Below are 16,428 nucleotides of genomic sequence, written 5' to 3'. Positions count from 1 at the left end.
TAGATCCTGTGCTTCCATTCATTTGGTTATTTGTCCCTGTGCTTTATCCAACCTTGGCTTCAACAATTCTCGCTCATATAAACCCTCTTCTTTCTCACTAATTAGACTCCCAGTGCTCCACCAGGGGCCCAGCCATGGATGTCTGCATCCAGATTCCTCAGAGCTTCCTTGGATGGGGTTTATGGCACAACTAACAGGGTGTCTGGCCATCCCATCACCAGAGTAGGTCAGTTCCTGCCATCTCTCGACCATTGCCAGCAGTCTTTTGTGGGGGTATCTTTGTGGATCTCCCTGGGTCTCCCTAGCTCTCTGCTTCCTCCCCTTCTCATGTGGTCTTCATTTACCATGGTCTCCTATTCCTTGTTCTCCCTCTCTTTTCTTGATCCAGCTAGGATCTCCCACTCTCTTTCCCTCGACCGTCGCCCTTCATTGTTCCCACTCATAACCAGGCTGTTCATGTAGATCTCATCCATTTCTCCGTGTCTTTTTAGGGGTCTCGTTTTCCAGGTAGCCTCACTGGTGATGTGAGTAGCAGTCCAGTCATCCTTGTTCCACATCTAGCATCTTCCTATGAGTGAGTACATACCATATTTGTCTTTCTGAGTCTGGGTCACCTCACTCAGGATGATTTTTTCTAGATCGATCCATTTGTCTGCAAACCGTATGATGTCATTGTTTTTCTCTGCTGAGTAGTATTCCATTGTGTATATGTGCCACAATTTATTTATCCATTCTTCAGTTGAAGGGCATCTAGGTTGTTTCCAGGTTTTGGCTATTACAAACAATGCTGATATGAACATAGCTGAGCAAGTGCTCTTGTGGTATGATTGATCATTTATTGGGTATATGCCCAAAAGTGGTATAGCTGGATCTTGGGGGAGATTGATTCCCAATTTTCTAAGAAAGCACCATATTGATTTCCAAAGTGGTTGTACAAGCTTGCATTCCCACCAGCAGTGGAGGAGAGTTCCCCTAGTTCCACAACCTCTCCAGCATAAGGCATCTTCAGTGTTTTTGATCTTAGCCATTCTGACAGGCATAAGGTGGTATCTCAGAGTTGTTTTGATTTGCATTTCCATGATGATTAGGGATGTTGAGCAATTCCTTAAATGTCTTTCAGCCATTTGAGTTTCCTCTGTTGAGAATTCTCTGTTTAGTTCTAAAGCCCATTTCTCAATTGGACTGTTGGTCGTTTTGATGTCTAATTTCTTGAGTTCCTTATATATTCTCGATATCAGTCCTCTGTCACCTGTGGGGTTGGTGAAGACCTTTTCCCATTCTGTAGGCTGTCGCTTTGCCTTGTTGACCGTATCCTTTGCTCTACAAAAGCTTCTCAGTTTCAAAAGGTCCCATTGATTGATTGTTTGTCTCAGTGTCTGCGCTACTGGTGTTGTATTTAGGAAGTGATCTCCTATGCCAATGCGTTCAAGACTACTTCCTACTTTCTCTTCTAGCAGGTTCAGGGTAGCTGGATTTATGTTGAGGTCTTTGATCCACTTGGACTTAAGTTTCGTACACGGTGACAGATATGGATCTATTTGCAGCCTTCTACACGTTGATATCCAGTTATGCCAGCACCATTTGTTGAAGATGCTTTCTTTTTTCCATTGTACACTTTTGGCTTCTTTGTCAAAAATTATATGTCCATAGGTGTGTGGGTTAATGTCAGGGTCTTCAATTCGATTCCATTGGTCCACATGTCGGTTTTTATGCCAATACCAAGCTGTTTTTATTACTGTAGCTCTATAGTAGAGCTTGAAGTCAGGGATTGTGATGCCTCCAGAAGTTGTTTTATTGTACAGGCTTCTTTTAGCTATCCTGGGTTTTTTGTTTTTCCATATGAAGTTGAGTATTATTCTTTCCAGGTCTGTGAAGAATTGTGTTGGTATTTTGATGGGGATTGCATTGAATCTGTAGATTGCTTTTGGTAAGATTGCCATTTTTACTATGTTAACCCTGCCTATCCATGAGCATGGGAGATCTTTCCATTTTCTGACATCTTCTTCAATTTCTTTTTTCAGGGATTAAAGTTCTTGTCATATAGGTCCTTCACTTGCTTGGTTAGTGTTACCCCAAGGTATTTTATGTCATTTTTGGCTATTGTAAAGGGTGATGTATCTATAATTGTCTTCTCAGCTTCTTTGTCCATTGTATATAGGAGGGCTACTGATTTTTTTGAGTTGATCTTGTATCCTGCTATGTTGCTGAAGGTGTTTATAAGCTTTATCAATTCCTGGGTGGAATCTTTGGGGTCACTCAAGTATACTATCATGTCATCTGCAAATAGGGAAAGCTTGACTTCTTCCTTTCCAATTTGTATCCCCTTAATCTCCTTATGTTGTCTTATTGCTGTGGCTAGAACTTCAAGTACTATATTGAATAAGTATGGGGAGAGTGGACAGCCTTGCCTCGTTCCTGATTTTAGTGGAATTGCTTTGAGTTTCTCTCCATTTAATTTGATGTTGGTTGTTGGTTTGCTATATATTGCCTTTATTATGTTTAGGTATGTTCCCTGTATTCCTGATTGCTCCAAGACTTTTATCATGAAGGGGTGTTGGATTTTGTCAAATGCCTTTTCTGCATCTAGTGAGATGATCATGTGGTTTTTTTCTTTGAGTTTGTTTATTTGGTGTATTACGTTGATGGACTTTCGTATGTTGAACCACCCTTGCATCACTGGGATGAAGCCTACTTGATCATGTTGGATAATTGTTCTGATGTGTTCTTGGAGTCTGTTTGCCAATATTTTATTGAGTATTTTTGCATCAATGTTCATGAGGGAGATCGGTCTGTAGTTCTTTCTTTGTTGTATCCTTGTTTGGTTTAGGAATCAGGGTAATTGTAGCCTCATAGAAGGAGTTTGGTAATGTTCCTTCTGTTTCTATTATGTGGAACAATTTAGAGAGTATTGGTATTAACTCTTCTTTGAAGATCTGGTAGAATTCTGCACTGAAACCATCTGGTCCTGGACTTTTTTTGGTTGGGAGACTTTTAATGACTGTTTCTATTTCCTTAGGGGTTATTGGGCTATTTAAATAGTTTATCTGGTCTTGATTTAACTTAGGTATGTGGTACTTATCCAGAAAAATGTCCATTTCTTTTAGGTTTTCCAGGTTTGTGGAGTAGAGGTTTTCGAAATATGGCCTTATAATTCTCTGGATTTCCTCAATGTCTGTTGTTATGTCCCCCTTTTCATTTCTGATTTTGTTGATTTGGATTCTCTCTCTCTGTCTTTTGGTTAGTTTGGATAAGTGCTTGTCTATCTTGTTGATTTTCTCAAAGAACCAACTCTTTGTTTCATTAATTTTTGTATTATTCTCTTAGTTTCTAATTTATTAATTTCACCTCTCACTTTGATAATTTCCTGGCGTCTATTCTTCCTGGGAGACTTTGCTTCTTCTTGTTCTAGAGCTTTCAGGTGTGCTGTTAAGTCACTAGTGTGCGATTTCTCCAACTTCTTTATGTGGGCATTTAGTGCTATGAATTTCTCTCTTAGCACTGCTTTCATAGTGTCCCATAACTTTGGGTATGTGGTGTCTTCATTTTCATTGATCTCTAGGAAGTCTTTAATTTCTTTCTTTATTTCTTCCTTAACCCATTGGTGATTCAGTTGAGCATTATTCAATTTCCATGAGATTGTAGGTTTTCTGTAGTTTTTGCTGTTGGTGAAATCTCACTTTAAACCATGGTGGTCTGATAGAACACAGGAGGTTATTCCAATTGTTTTGTATCTTTGAGATTTGCTTTGTGGCCAAGTATGTGGTCGATTTTAGAGAAAGTTCCATGGGGTGCTGAGAAGAATGTATATTCTTTCTTGTTAGGATGGAATGTTCTGTAGATATCTATTAGGTCCAATTGGGTCATGACATCAGTTAAGTCCTTTATTTCTCTGTTAAGTTTCGATTTGGGAGATCTGTCCAGTGGTGAAAGTGGGGTGTTGAGATCTCCCACTATTAATGTGTGGGGTTTTATATGTGGTTTAAGCTTTAGTAACGTTTCTTTTACATATGTGGGTGCCCTTGTGTTTGGGGCATAAATGCTCAGAATTGAAACTTCATCTTGGTGGATCTTTCCTGTGATGAGTATATAATGTCCTTCTTTATCTCTTTTGATTGATTTTAGTTTGAAGTCTATTTTTTTGGATATCAGGATGGCTACCCCTGCTTGTTTCTTAAGACCATTTGATTGGAAAGTCTTTTCCCAGCCTTTTATTCTTAGGGAGTGTCTGTCTTTGAATTTGAGATGTGTTTCTTGTATGCAGCAGATAGTTGGGTTCTGCTTTTGTATCCATTCTGTAAGTCTATGTCTTTTTATAGGTGAATTAAGTCCGTTGATATTAAGGGATATTAATGACCAGTGATTGTTCATCCCTGTTATTTTTGGTGGTAGTGTGTGTGTACTTCCCTTCTTTGGGGTTTACTGTTGTGGCTTTACCTATTGCCTGTGTTTTCGAGTGTGTATCTGACTTCCTTCGGTTGGAATTTTCCTTCTAGTGCTTTCTGTAGGGCTGGGTTTGTGGATAGGTATTGTTTAAATCTGGCTTTGTCTTCGAATGTCTTGTTCCTTCCGTCTATGATGATTGAAAGTTTTGCTGGGTATATTAGTCTGGGCTGACATCCATGGTCTCTTAGTGTCTGCATTACATCTGTCCAGGACCTTCTGGCTTTCAAAGTCTCCATTGAGAAATCGGGTGTTATTCTGATGGGTTTACCTTTATAGGTCACTTGGCCTTTTTCTTTGGCTGCTCTTAATATTCTTTCTTTATTCTGTACATTTAGTTGTTTAATTATTATATGTCGAGGGGACTTTTTTGGGGGGTCTAGCCTGTTTGGTGTTCTATAGGCTTCTTGTATCTTCATAGGCATTTCCTTCTTTAAGTTGGGAAAGTTTTCTTCTATAATTTTGTTGAATATATTTTCTGTGCCTTTGAGCTGGTATTCTTCACCTTCTTCTATCCCCATAATTCGTAGGTTTGGTCTTTTCATGGTGTCCCAGATTTCTTGGACATTTTGGTTCATGACTTTGTTGGCTTTAGTGTTTCCTTCGACTGATGAAACTATTTGTTCTACTGTATCTTCAGTGCCAGAAATCCTCTCTTCCATCTCTTGCATTCTGTTGGTTATACTTGCATCCGAAGTTCCTGATGTTTTACTCAGGTTTTCTATTTCCAGCATTCCCTCTGTTTGTGTCTTCTTTCTTTTTTCAATTTCCCTTTTCAGTTCTTGGACTGTTTCCTTTGTTTCATTGCTTTTTCATGATTTTCTTTCAGTGCTTTATTGTTTTCTTCCAGGACTTTATTGTTTTCTTGGAGGGCTTTATTGTTTTCTTCTAATTTGTTTGCCCTTTCCTCTAGTTGTTTACAGCGTTCTTCCAATTTTCTTGTCTTTTCCTCTACACAAGCCTCTACCTTCTTCATGAAGTTACTCATAAGGCTACTTTCTTCTGCTTCTTCCAATTTTTGGTGTTCAGGTCTAGATGTTGGAGGCGGGCTAGGTTCTGGTGATGCTGTATTGCTCTTCATTTTGTTATATGTACTTCTGCCTTGATGTCTGCCCATCTCCTTGTGGTTCCTTCTTGGTCTTATCAGTGTACTTGTTTCAGAAAGAGCTGACAGATTCAGGAAGACTCTCTCTCTTGTCCAAAAGGGAGTTCTCTTGTCCAACTCTCTGGTCCAGAAGGGAAGTCAGTAGCAGGCTCTGGTCCAGAATGGCAGTCGGGGATAGGCTGGGAGCTGGGGGCCGGTCTCTAAGTCTCAGGAAGTGGCTGGGGTCTCGGGCAGATGGGTGTAGGGGCAGGGCGCGGAGATTGCAGGGGCTGCCGGGGGCCTTGGAAAAGGGGATCCTTCCTGGTGGAGCTAGAAGGGGAGCTGCCCAGTGGCCAGAATCTGGTGCCAATTTGTTCAGGTCTTCCCGGAGTGACTGGTGCCCAGGGATGGGGTCTGGGTTGGACCCGGGTACTCACCTCTGGTCCAGAAGGCAAGTCAGGGGCAGGCTGGGAGCTGGGGGCCGGTCTCTAAGTCTCAGGAAGTGGCTGGGGTCGCGGGCAGATGGGCGTGGGGGCAGGGCGCAGAGATTGCAGGGGCTACCTGGGGGCTTGGAAAAGGGGATCCCTCCCGGTGGAGCTAGAAGGGGAGCTGCCCGATGGCCAGAACCTGGTACCAAGTTGGGCAGGTATTCCCGGAGTGGCTGGTGCCCAGGGATGGGATTTGGGTTGGACCCGGGTACTCACCTCTGGACCAGAAGGGAAGTCGGGGGCAGGTTGGGAGCTGGGGGCCGGTCTCTAAGTCTCAGGAAGTGGCTGGGGTCTCTGGTCCAGAAGGGAAGTCGGGGGCCCTAAAGCCCATTTCTTAATTGGACTGTTGGTCGTTTTGATGTCTAATTTCTTGAGTTCCTTATATATGTTGGTTCCCAGAGTTTCCTCTTATTCAAATGACTTGCTTGTTTGGAAGTTATATTTTTAATTACCTTTTATGGTTCCTCATTTCATAAGTTAGGAAAGAAATCTTAAGCTTTACTGTGGTGGTAATTACTTTGATTCTCTACCTCCGTGAAATCCTCTACCTCCAGCTTTGTCTACAACGATGTTGATGTTTGTATTCTTTGCACAAACCTATCTTCATCCTGTCATCCATGTGTCAACTTGACTAACACAAAGTATGAAGAACTGTTTTTTGTATATGAGAAACAACAATAACAATATCCACAAAATTTTACAACCGAGCAGCATCTAAATATTAATTATGAGAAAGAAGAAATTAAATGAAGTTGAGGATGCATTATTTTTCCTGGCAATGTGACTAACTTTTCCATGAAGCAGATGGTGAAGAGGCATGTGACAGAATTTGTTCTCCTGGGGCTCACACAGAATCAAAACATGCAGGCAATTGTATTTTTGGTGCTTTTAGTCATCGACATAGTCTCTGTTGCTGGAATTTTGCTCATTCTGGTCACCATTACACATAGTCGATTGGTAGGGTCCCCTATGTATTTCTTCCTTGCCTATCTCTCCTTTATTGATGCCTGCTATTCTTCTGTCAATAACCCTAAACTGATTTTTGATTCACTTCATGAAAAAAAAGACTATCCAGTTCAATGGTTTCATGGCCCAAGTCTTTGGAGAGCATTTCTTTGCAGCGGCTGAAGTCATCCTGCTTACTGTGATGGCTTATGATCGCTATGTGGCCATCTGCAAGCCGCTGCACTATGTAACTATCATGAACCAAGTAGTATGTAACCTACTAGTGGGAGTGTCATGGATGGGATGCTTTCTTCATGGAATCATACATATCCTGTTCATTATTGATTTACCTTTCTGTGGCCCTAATGTCATAGATCACTTTATGTGTGATCTTAACCCTTTGCTTGAATTGGTCTGCACTGATACTCACATTCTGGGTCTCTTTGTTGCTGCCAACAGTGGGTTTATCTGTCTATTAACATTTACTCTTCTTCTGGGCTCCTACACAGTTATCCTGTGCTCACTAAGAAACCACAGTGCAGAAGGGAGGTGCAAAGCCCTCTCCACTTGTATCTCCCACATCACAGTGGTTGTCTTATTCTTTGTGCCTTCCATTTTTGTGTACATGAGGCCTGCAATTACATTACCCATTGATAAGGCAGTTGCTGTATTCTATACAATAACTCCCATGTTAAACCCCTTAATCTATACCTTGAGAAATGCTCAAATGAAAGACACTATTAGGGGACTGTTTAATAGAAAAATTCATTCAGAAGACAAATAAATATATTTCTGTGAAAATGAGGAAAGGTTTCAATGTACATTTTTATTGATTCCATATAGAACATTTACAGCATGGGGATTAAAACAACTGTCATATATGGTGTGGCATTGAAGGAAGCAGAAATAAGAACCATATAATGGAGAAACCTAACCCTGTCTAGGTTAAAATTGCACTACTGGTATAACACACATTTATTTTCTCTAATGCTTATTCAGTACTAATTCTTATGTCTCACACTAGAAATGCTTGTTATAATGAGGTGAGCCACAAGACTATTCAGGTCAGAATATCATGATTTCTGTTTCAACTTTCTTATTCATTATCTAGGCATAACAAACTACGTCTTTTGAAAATGAGTATTTGCTATTGACTCCTGCCACCTAAACCCCATTCTTAATTTTCATTGACATTGACTGGTTCTGTGATATTTATCTACTGTAAGCCCCCATTTAACAGTAAAGAGTGATAACAGAAACATTCATGGTCAATTCTCTCAGTCATAACTACCTTTCTCAGTGTTTTTTATCAAAATTGTCTTCTAAGCTCTGCTAAGCTGAGTAGTAGGATTTGCATGATAAATGGCACTCATATTCCTATTTCATTGATATTTGAATCTCTCCTCCACCATATTTAGATGAGGAAATTATCAACATTTATAATTTATTCACTGGGGACACTCTTTTCTAACCATGCCACAACCAAATATATGAACAATGACTTCATCACTACCTGAACTGCAACACTGAATGAAGGCTCTTGGTCTAGCGAGTCTACATTGTTAAAGCTGAATGATAGAGCCTGAAGTTTGCCCCACCATGATCACACATGGTCCTGGGTAAATTAAACAAATCAGGAAGTTCTTTGAAATGTAATGCACCTAGGTCAGACTACACTCATAGATCTTCCTTGGAGTATAGTTTTTGTTTGAGAAGAAAAGTAGGGTTGTGGGAGTGATTTACATAAGCTATCCTCTTTAAGTTTTTCTAGTTACCTCTTTATTTTAAGACTATAATATAATTACATCATTTATTCTTTGCCTAAACTCTCTCATATACACATCCCTTTTCTCTTTCAAGTGCACACCCTCAGAGCTTGCAATAATAGTTTCTCCAGAAAATGTAGTTAAGCCCTTAGGTAGACACCTACTTTAGGAGGAAGGCACTTCTAGTGAGTGGAAAAAATTTATCACATTTAAAGTTTCTTTTCTTTCTGTTCAGTTTTCTTTTTTTTTAAATATATTTTTATTTTATAATTAACTTAATTTCACACATCAGCCACAGATTCCCCCATCCTCCCACCTCCCACTCTCCAGCCCTTCCCCAATCCACACACCATTCCAACCTCCTCCAAAGCAAGGTCTCCCCTGGGGAGTCAGCCCAGCCTGGTAGATTCAGCCAAAGCAGGTCCAGTCCCTTCTTCCCAACACCAAGGTGAACAAAGTGTTCCAGCATAAGCCCCAGGCTCCAAAAAGCCAGCCAATTGCAGCAAGGACAGTGGCTCCACTGCCTGGGGGCCTCCCAAGCAGTTCAAGCTAATCAAATGCCTCACTTATCCAGAGGGCCTGGTCCAGATCCAAGGGGCTCCTCAGCCATTGATTCATAGTTCCTGCATTTCCACTAGTTTGGCTATTTGTCCATGTGCTTTTTCCAATCAAGGTCTCAATATCTCTCACTCATACAATCCCTGCTCTCTCTCCCCAATTGGACTCCCTGAGCTCCACCTGGAGCTTGGCCATGGATCTCCTCATCTGCTTCCATCACACACTGGATGAGAATTCTATCAGGATAGCCAAGGTGTTCGGCCATCTGATCACCAGAGCAGGTCAACTCAGGCACTTTTTTGACCATTGCCAGTAGTCTACAGTAGAGGCATCTTTGTGGATTTCTGGGAACTTCTCTATTCCACTTGGGTCTTCATTCATCATGGTATCTCCCTCCCATTCTCCCAATCTGCTCCTGATCCAGCTGGGACCTCCCGCTCTCCTAATCTCTCTTTCCCCCGACCCAGCCCTCCATTACCCCCCACCCCATTTGCTCATGTAGATCTCATCAATTTCTCTGTCACTGGGTGATTCCTGTGTCTTTCTTAGGGTCCTCTTTACTAGGTAGCCTCCCTGGAGCTGTGAGTTGCAGTCTGGTTATCCTTTGCATTACATCTAGTATCCACTTATCAGTGAGTACATACCATGTTTGTCTTTCTCAGTCTGGTTTACCTCACTCAGGATGATTTAGAATTTTCTAGTTCCATTCATTTGCCTGCAAACCTCATGATGTCATTGTTTTACTTTGCTGAGTAGTACTCCATTGTGTATATTACCTCATTTTATTTTTCCATTCTTCAGTTGAAGGTCATCTAGGTTGTTTCCAGGTTCTGGCTATTACAAATAATGCTGCTATGAACATAGTTGAGCATGTGTCCTTGTGGTAAAACTTGGTCTTGAGGGAGGTTGATTCCCAATGACAATCTTACCAAAAACAATCCACAAATTCAATGCAATCCCCATCAAATTCCCAACACAATTCTTCACATACCTGGAAAGAACAATACTTTACTTCATATGGAAAAACAAAAAGCTCAGGATAGCCAAAACAATCCTGTACAATGAAACAGCCTCTGGAGGTATCATGATCCCTGACTATGTAGAGGATGTGGAGCAAGGGGAACACTCCTCCACTGTTTTTGGAAATGCAAACTTGTACAGCCACTTTGGAAATCAATATGGCACTTTTTGAGAAAACTGTTCTGTTTTCTTAATTTCTTCTTCCATCTAATGATGCAGTCAAGGAAGCAAAATTCATCTTTTTTTAATCTTCTTCCTACTAAAATTTATTTTTCTCTCTCTGAGAACTCTGTATCTCTATGCAGCTTCTCTAACTGAGAATATGAGATGAGATTTTCCTTTCTAATCTAAAATATATAAACTTATATTTTTATCTTTATAAAAAATATTGACCCATCCTATGCCATGTGGCCAACGTGGGCAGGCCTCATTCAAGCAGGAGCTAGGTACCCTAACCCTGCCCCATTGTACTGTACTAAAGCATCCACCCCATGCCATGTGGCCTGTGTAGATGAAACTCAGTCAAATGTACAAACGAGCAACCCACCCAAAACTATGGTACAGGGCAATTGGGCAGTATAATAATCTCTTTTTGATGAGGAAGCATGACCCAGCCCACTGTCATGGCAGCCTGAGTGGAGCAAGTAGACCCATAGACAGACCTTGGGCTGTCTACCCTTTACTCCCAGGGGAAAACAAGGGCCCACATGGTGTCTTGCAGCACCACCCAGATGGACACTATTAGAGGGAACAAGGTGTGATATGGTATGATATGGTGTTTTATGGGGGTATGGAATAGACAGAATGGTTCAGGTCCTGTGGACAGGGGTACATCTGAAGAGACAAGAGAGGAGGGACTGGCTGAGTGGTGAGGGAAATGACCCCTTAACCAGTGGCAACACACCGGAAAGGAGCCCTGCACATTGTCTGGGCAGCACAGCAGAGATGACCCTGGTGTTGAGAGCATAGGTGAGCCAACCCTGCGAACCTGAACATGGGAAACCTAGCCCTAGCCCTCACCTGCCCCTTGGTGGCATGGGCAGATGCTCTTCTCTTGCTCCCACCCATCAGTGCCTAAGGAAGGTGAAAAAGTCTACCCTGAAGTAACAAGAGTGGAAGATCTGGCCCTGACCCCCATATGTTGCAACATACCTGTGCCTCACCAATGCAGCACAATAAGGCCAAACCTGTTAGCACAGGTGTGGGTGAGTCAGCTCCAAATTTGTGAGCATGGGAGAGCTGTCGCCATTACTCATCTGTCTTGCAACAGCATCGATGAGGGCCAGCTGCCCTCCTTGCCCCTGTGACCATCAAAGCCTGATTCACTTTCTATTCTAACTTATATTACTAACAGAACTATTTTATAATGTCTTTCAAATGTATACACTTCTTTAGTGAGTTTCTTTTCTAAAATTCTTAACAAGGAAAACTATAAGAATCTAAACTATAACTATCTAATCTTCAATTCCCTCAGAGACCCAAGAGGGAAATAATATTACCTAAAATAAATAAATAAATAAATAATAAATAGAGGAAGTGCAAGCAAGTGGCTTCCAAAAAAGTTGTGAGTTGACAGAAACAACCAGCTGCCTGGACAGTCACCTGAGGTTTCTCCGTAGCACTGGGGCATCATCTTCAGCCCACAGGGTTAGCATATCCGACAGACTCATTTGTGAAGTAGGATGTACACAAGTCTTATAGTTCAACCTCACATTTGGTGAGAGTAGTCCATGTACCAGAAACACCTGTATTCCACTAGTGTCCTGTCATGATTCAGGATTTAAATTCTGGAAATTGCTGATGTTTTTTAAAATTCAGCTGTCCATTCTCTTTGGTTTGTGTAGGGCTTCATCTCGGCATCCTGTTTTTCTCCGCATCCCATTCTTTTCAGCTTATGGGTGGCTTCAACTCTTTTTTAAATGCCAATCGACCATTGAGAGGTTAGACCCTGTCAGCTTAGTTACTCTTTCAAGAATAACTGTTTTAGTTGCTGTTCCACTGCACATAAGAAGCCATCAGTCCACTGCCATTTCAGCTGCCTTCAAAGAAAAGGGTACTGTGTCTTTTCCCTATTGCAAAGGCCACTTCAGGGATGGTGCCATATTGTCCTGGCCTCAGAGGATGCCTTTTGCTAAAGCCACAACCACACTTGTCTTGGCAAGGATCGGTAGTCCTTTGTTTCCTGTCCTGTCTGTCTATTTTGTCCTGTTTGTCAGCAGCTGATTTGAGGATACTTTGTTGTCCATTGGCTAACTTTTGCCACAATGAAAGTTAACTCCATAAGCAGTTTCTTAAATGCACATATCTTCTCTGGAGTAGATTGGTAATGCCAGGAGCCAACATGTCTCATAGTCATAAAATAAAAGAAAAAAATTCTAAGTTATTAAAACATTTTAAATGTCATATTCTGTAGGTCTCTGAAGGGTTTGGAGATCACCTGTCTATCTAATATATATCTGCTCGATCTTGAAAACATACCCAATATAACTACAAATTAGATTGTAATGTCTAAATACTAACTTTCATTTCTTTATATCCTAATAGTTGGTAATAATAACTTTCAAGGATCAGAAAATTGCATTACATTGTTAAATGAATGGTATAAGCACAATATCTTGAACAAGATTAGAAATATACATATAGCATTTTCTAACAATATCAATCTCAATATATATAATTTGTATACAATATACAAAAATCCAATCCATGTAAAGTATTTAAAACTACAAATTGTCTTTTAAAAGTAAATTCAACAATGTATCTTCTTATCTATATTATATCTATATCTTCTCTTTATTTTTCTGAGTAGATTCAATAATCTACCCTCTATTCTATCATTTCCATATATCCTTTTTGTTTTTTGAACAAGAACCTTAAATCTAATCTCCTTTGCTTACCCTTTTCCTAACCCTTAACAACTTGTAACCAACCCTCCTAAACAAATGAAAATTATCTCAGACCCCAAACTCATTAAAAGACAAAATAACTACCCACTCCACACTACCTCTTTGGGAATGTGGGCATCGCATTGCTTCCTGATGGATATGGATGAAGGTATCTTTATTTGGAAAAGAAAAATTTTGGGTTAATTGTCAAATTTTAGGAAAGGTAGCTATATCCTTTGTTGTCCAGTCTGTGTATAATGCCAAAGTTCAGATCTTATCTCAAGTCCTTATTCAAGTAGTCTGTGAAACTGGATCATCACAGCTAGCCATCTCAAAATTACTCTGAGCAGTTTGTAGTCTAAAGCTGATCCATAGATGATGTTTGTCAGCTTAGTGGTATTATTATTGTCCACATGGAATTGTTGTTGTTGTGGGTCCCCATCTCCTTCATGGACACTTCAGTTTTGATGTTAGACCTTGCCATGATTCCCTACAGAAAACAGATAGAGACTCGAACACAAAGACATGCATAGGTAGTTAATTGAAGCCCCTTTTCTAGAATTAGTAGTAGTCTATATGACAATTAATATCTTAACAAAATTTAATATATATATGTTAATCTTATAAATTTTGATATAAAATTCATACTTTAAGAAAAGTTTAAAGAATCAGAATAGAATCAAAGAATTGAGATTTGGAGTAATAGAATAGTCCCTTAATATTTTTTGCTTGGTTTTTTTTGTTGTTGTTGTTGTTGTTGTCTTCTCCTGTCCCATATCAGAAGATGGCTCTTTCTTCTGGCATGATACAGGGAGTTTGCATTTTCCTTTTTAACAACATGCTTGGGTTTAAAGAAGGAGAGAGCCATTCTCCAACTCCAAAGTCAGCTTTAAATTTTAATTGAACTGGCACTACAAGAAGACCAATAGTGTTAAATTTCTTTAGAGAAGAGCAGAAACAAACATTTAGGGAGACCTATGAAATTTTATAGATGATATACAAATAGGCCATTTTATTCTTTTTCTTAGGACATTTTTTTGAGATGATTTGGCCTTTTTCTTCAAATGTCTCTTTTGTCCAGTATTCTTCAGATTCCTTAGCCTTCATTCTCCTAAAAGACAAAAACAAAAACCTTTCCCCAAGTCTAACTTTGGGGAGGTTCCCTTTTGGCAAGTTATATCTGATTAAATGAAAATGCATGTGCTAATGGTATAAGTTAGTTTAAATTGGATGGTCACGTTGGTTGAGCAAATATGGGGGAAAGGCTGTTCTGTTAATAGCATGTGCTTACTTACATTTATTTACCTGTTTTTCTGATCATGGTTTTCTGAAATCAACCTTCCTTGGATAATTGCTTTCTTTGTTTCATTCCTGTATAATGTGTTTCATTCAGTATTCTGAAACTGGAATAGGGTTGTCTATAGCATTAGACTGTAGTCTGCCTTATTCTTTCAGGTCTTCAGATCCCAGGTCCCACAAACAAGATCTGCATAGGTTGAGGAAAAATGAGAATGATGTGGAAGATCTTCTTGACATAAGGGGAGCCTAGCATTGAGAAGGAGCTTGAGGGAAAATGTAGAAATCACTTCTCTGACATTTTCAAAGAGGCTACCATATGAAACTACATTATGTTATGTTATACAGTTTTTAAATATATTTAAAGAATTATTTTATTTTTAACTATGTGTGGGTGTGTGAATGTGTCTGGGGTATGGGCACCTGAGTACAAGAATTTTAGAGGCCAGAAGTGTCAGAATCATCTGATGTTGGAGTCACAAGCAGGTGTGAGCTGCCTGACACAGGTGCTGTAAATCACACCAGAGTAATCTGTAGGATCAATGCATGCTGTAGATGTAACCAACTGTCTTATTAAATAAGAAACACAGAACCAGTGTAAAAGAGAAAGCCAAGAAGTCAGAGCTCAGAGCTAAAACCTTACCCTTCCTCCTGAGGTGCTCCTACCTCTCCAAATGCGACCTACGTCCTGTGTGTTTGTCTTTTGATAGTCTTTCTGTTCTGCCTTCTCTTTGGTTGTAAACACAAACACATGACTGTCTCATCACTGCCTGTAAGTACATCCCTCCAGGTCTTAAAGGCATATGTCTCCAATGCTGGCTGTATCCCTCAGACTTACCTAGCTCTGTCTACCAAGTGCTGGGATTAAAGGCGTGTGCCACCACTGCCATGTTCTTGCTATGGCTCTAATAGCTCTGACCCCTGGGCAACTTTATTTATTAACATACAATTAAAATCACATTTCAGTACAAATAAAATACCACCATAGCATGCTCTTAAACTCTGAGTAATCTCTCCAGCCTCATATTATATAGTTTTAAAGCATCATGTCACACTCATTTTATATGAATTTATATATCACAAGAAAATTCAGAATTTATGTGATTCGTGAATAATAATTTAAATAAAATTTAAAATAAAATAATTTAAAATGTCCCCAGAAGAACCATCATCTATATAGTCTATAAATTTAGCATACAGAGATTACTTTCTTTTAATTTAAATATTAAGTATGTGTCCTGATACAGCATAATAACCTGATATGGATTTCATTCTGTGTCCCTGAGTCTTGCTTAAAACTATGCTTAGTATTTTCTACTTTGTGATGCTGACCGTCTACCTACTGCTCTAATGAGGCAGAGACCATTTTATGTTCTATTCTTTACATTGTCTCAGTTCATCCTCAGTTATCCATGTGTGTTAGAAAAGCAGAGTGCAATACCAAAGAAATGATATTTTGAAAATGAATCAAAACAGAAAAAATAATTGTTTTTGCACAATTATAAAAATTGGAGAGGGGCTTTAAGTTCAAATTATTTAAAAAAAGAGGACCTCATCCAATAAAATGTAAGCAATTTGATATTTGGAACATAAATTAGGCTTACCTGAATTGCCTACTCTTTAATTTTTTTCCTGACATAATATTTTTACTAATTATTTAGGAATCGTGTATAATGAAACCAGATCACACTTGGTTCCCATTCCTCCCAGGTCCACCCTCCCACCTTTGTGCCATTCCCCCCAAAAGAAAAAAGAACCACCAAGTCCAATTTTTGTTGCCCATTTACAGATTGGATGATGGTCAAACTTACAATGGCCAGTCCCTTAAAGAAAAGAGTCCCTCCTCCCCTCCACCCCCTCCAAAAATTGTCAACTGTGAAGTTACCATTCAGCATCTTCCTCAATTTTTCAGGACTCCCTTCAATAGCTTCTTGTCCAGACTGTTC

At 39.8% G+C, this 16,428-nt stretch overlaps 1 pseudogene; it reads left to right on the top strand.

Moving 5' to 3' along the window:
• Nucleotides 1–6,816: 6,816 nt before the first annotated feature.
• LOC143272715 (olfactory receptor 4C46-like) lies at nucleotides 6,817–7,741 on the top strand (annotated as a pseudogene).
• Nucleotides 7,742–16,428: the final 8,687 nt, after the last annotated feature.

Source organism: Peromyscus maniculatus, chromosome 4, assembly GCF_049852395.1.
Source record: "Peromyscus maniculatus bairdii isolate BWxNUB_F1_BW_parent chromosome 4, HU_Pman_BW_mat_3.1, whole genome shotgun sequence".
NCBI lineage: Eukaryota > Metazoa > Chordata > Mammalia > Rodentia > Cricetidae > Peromyscus > Peromyscus maniculatus.
Note: the sequence above shows the minus strand (reverse complement) of the source record. Positions and strands in the feature narration are given on the sequence as shown.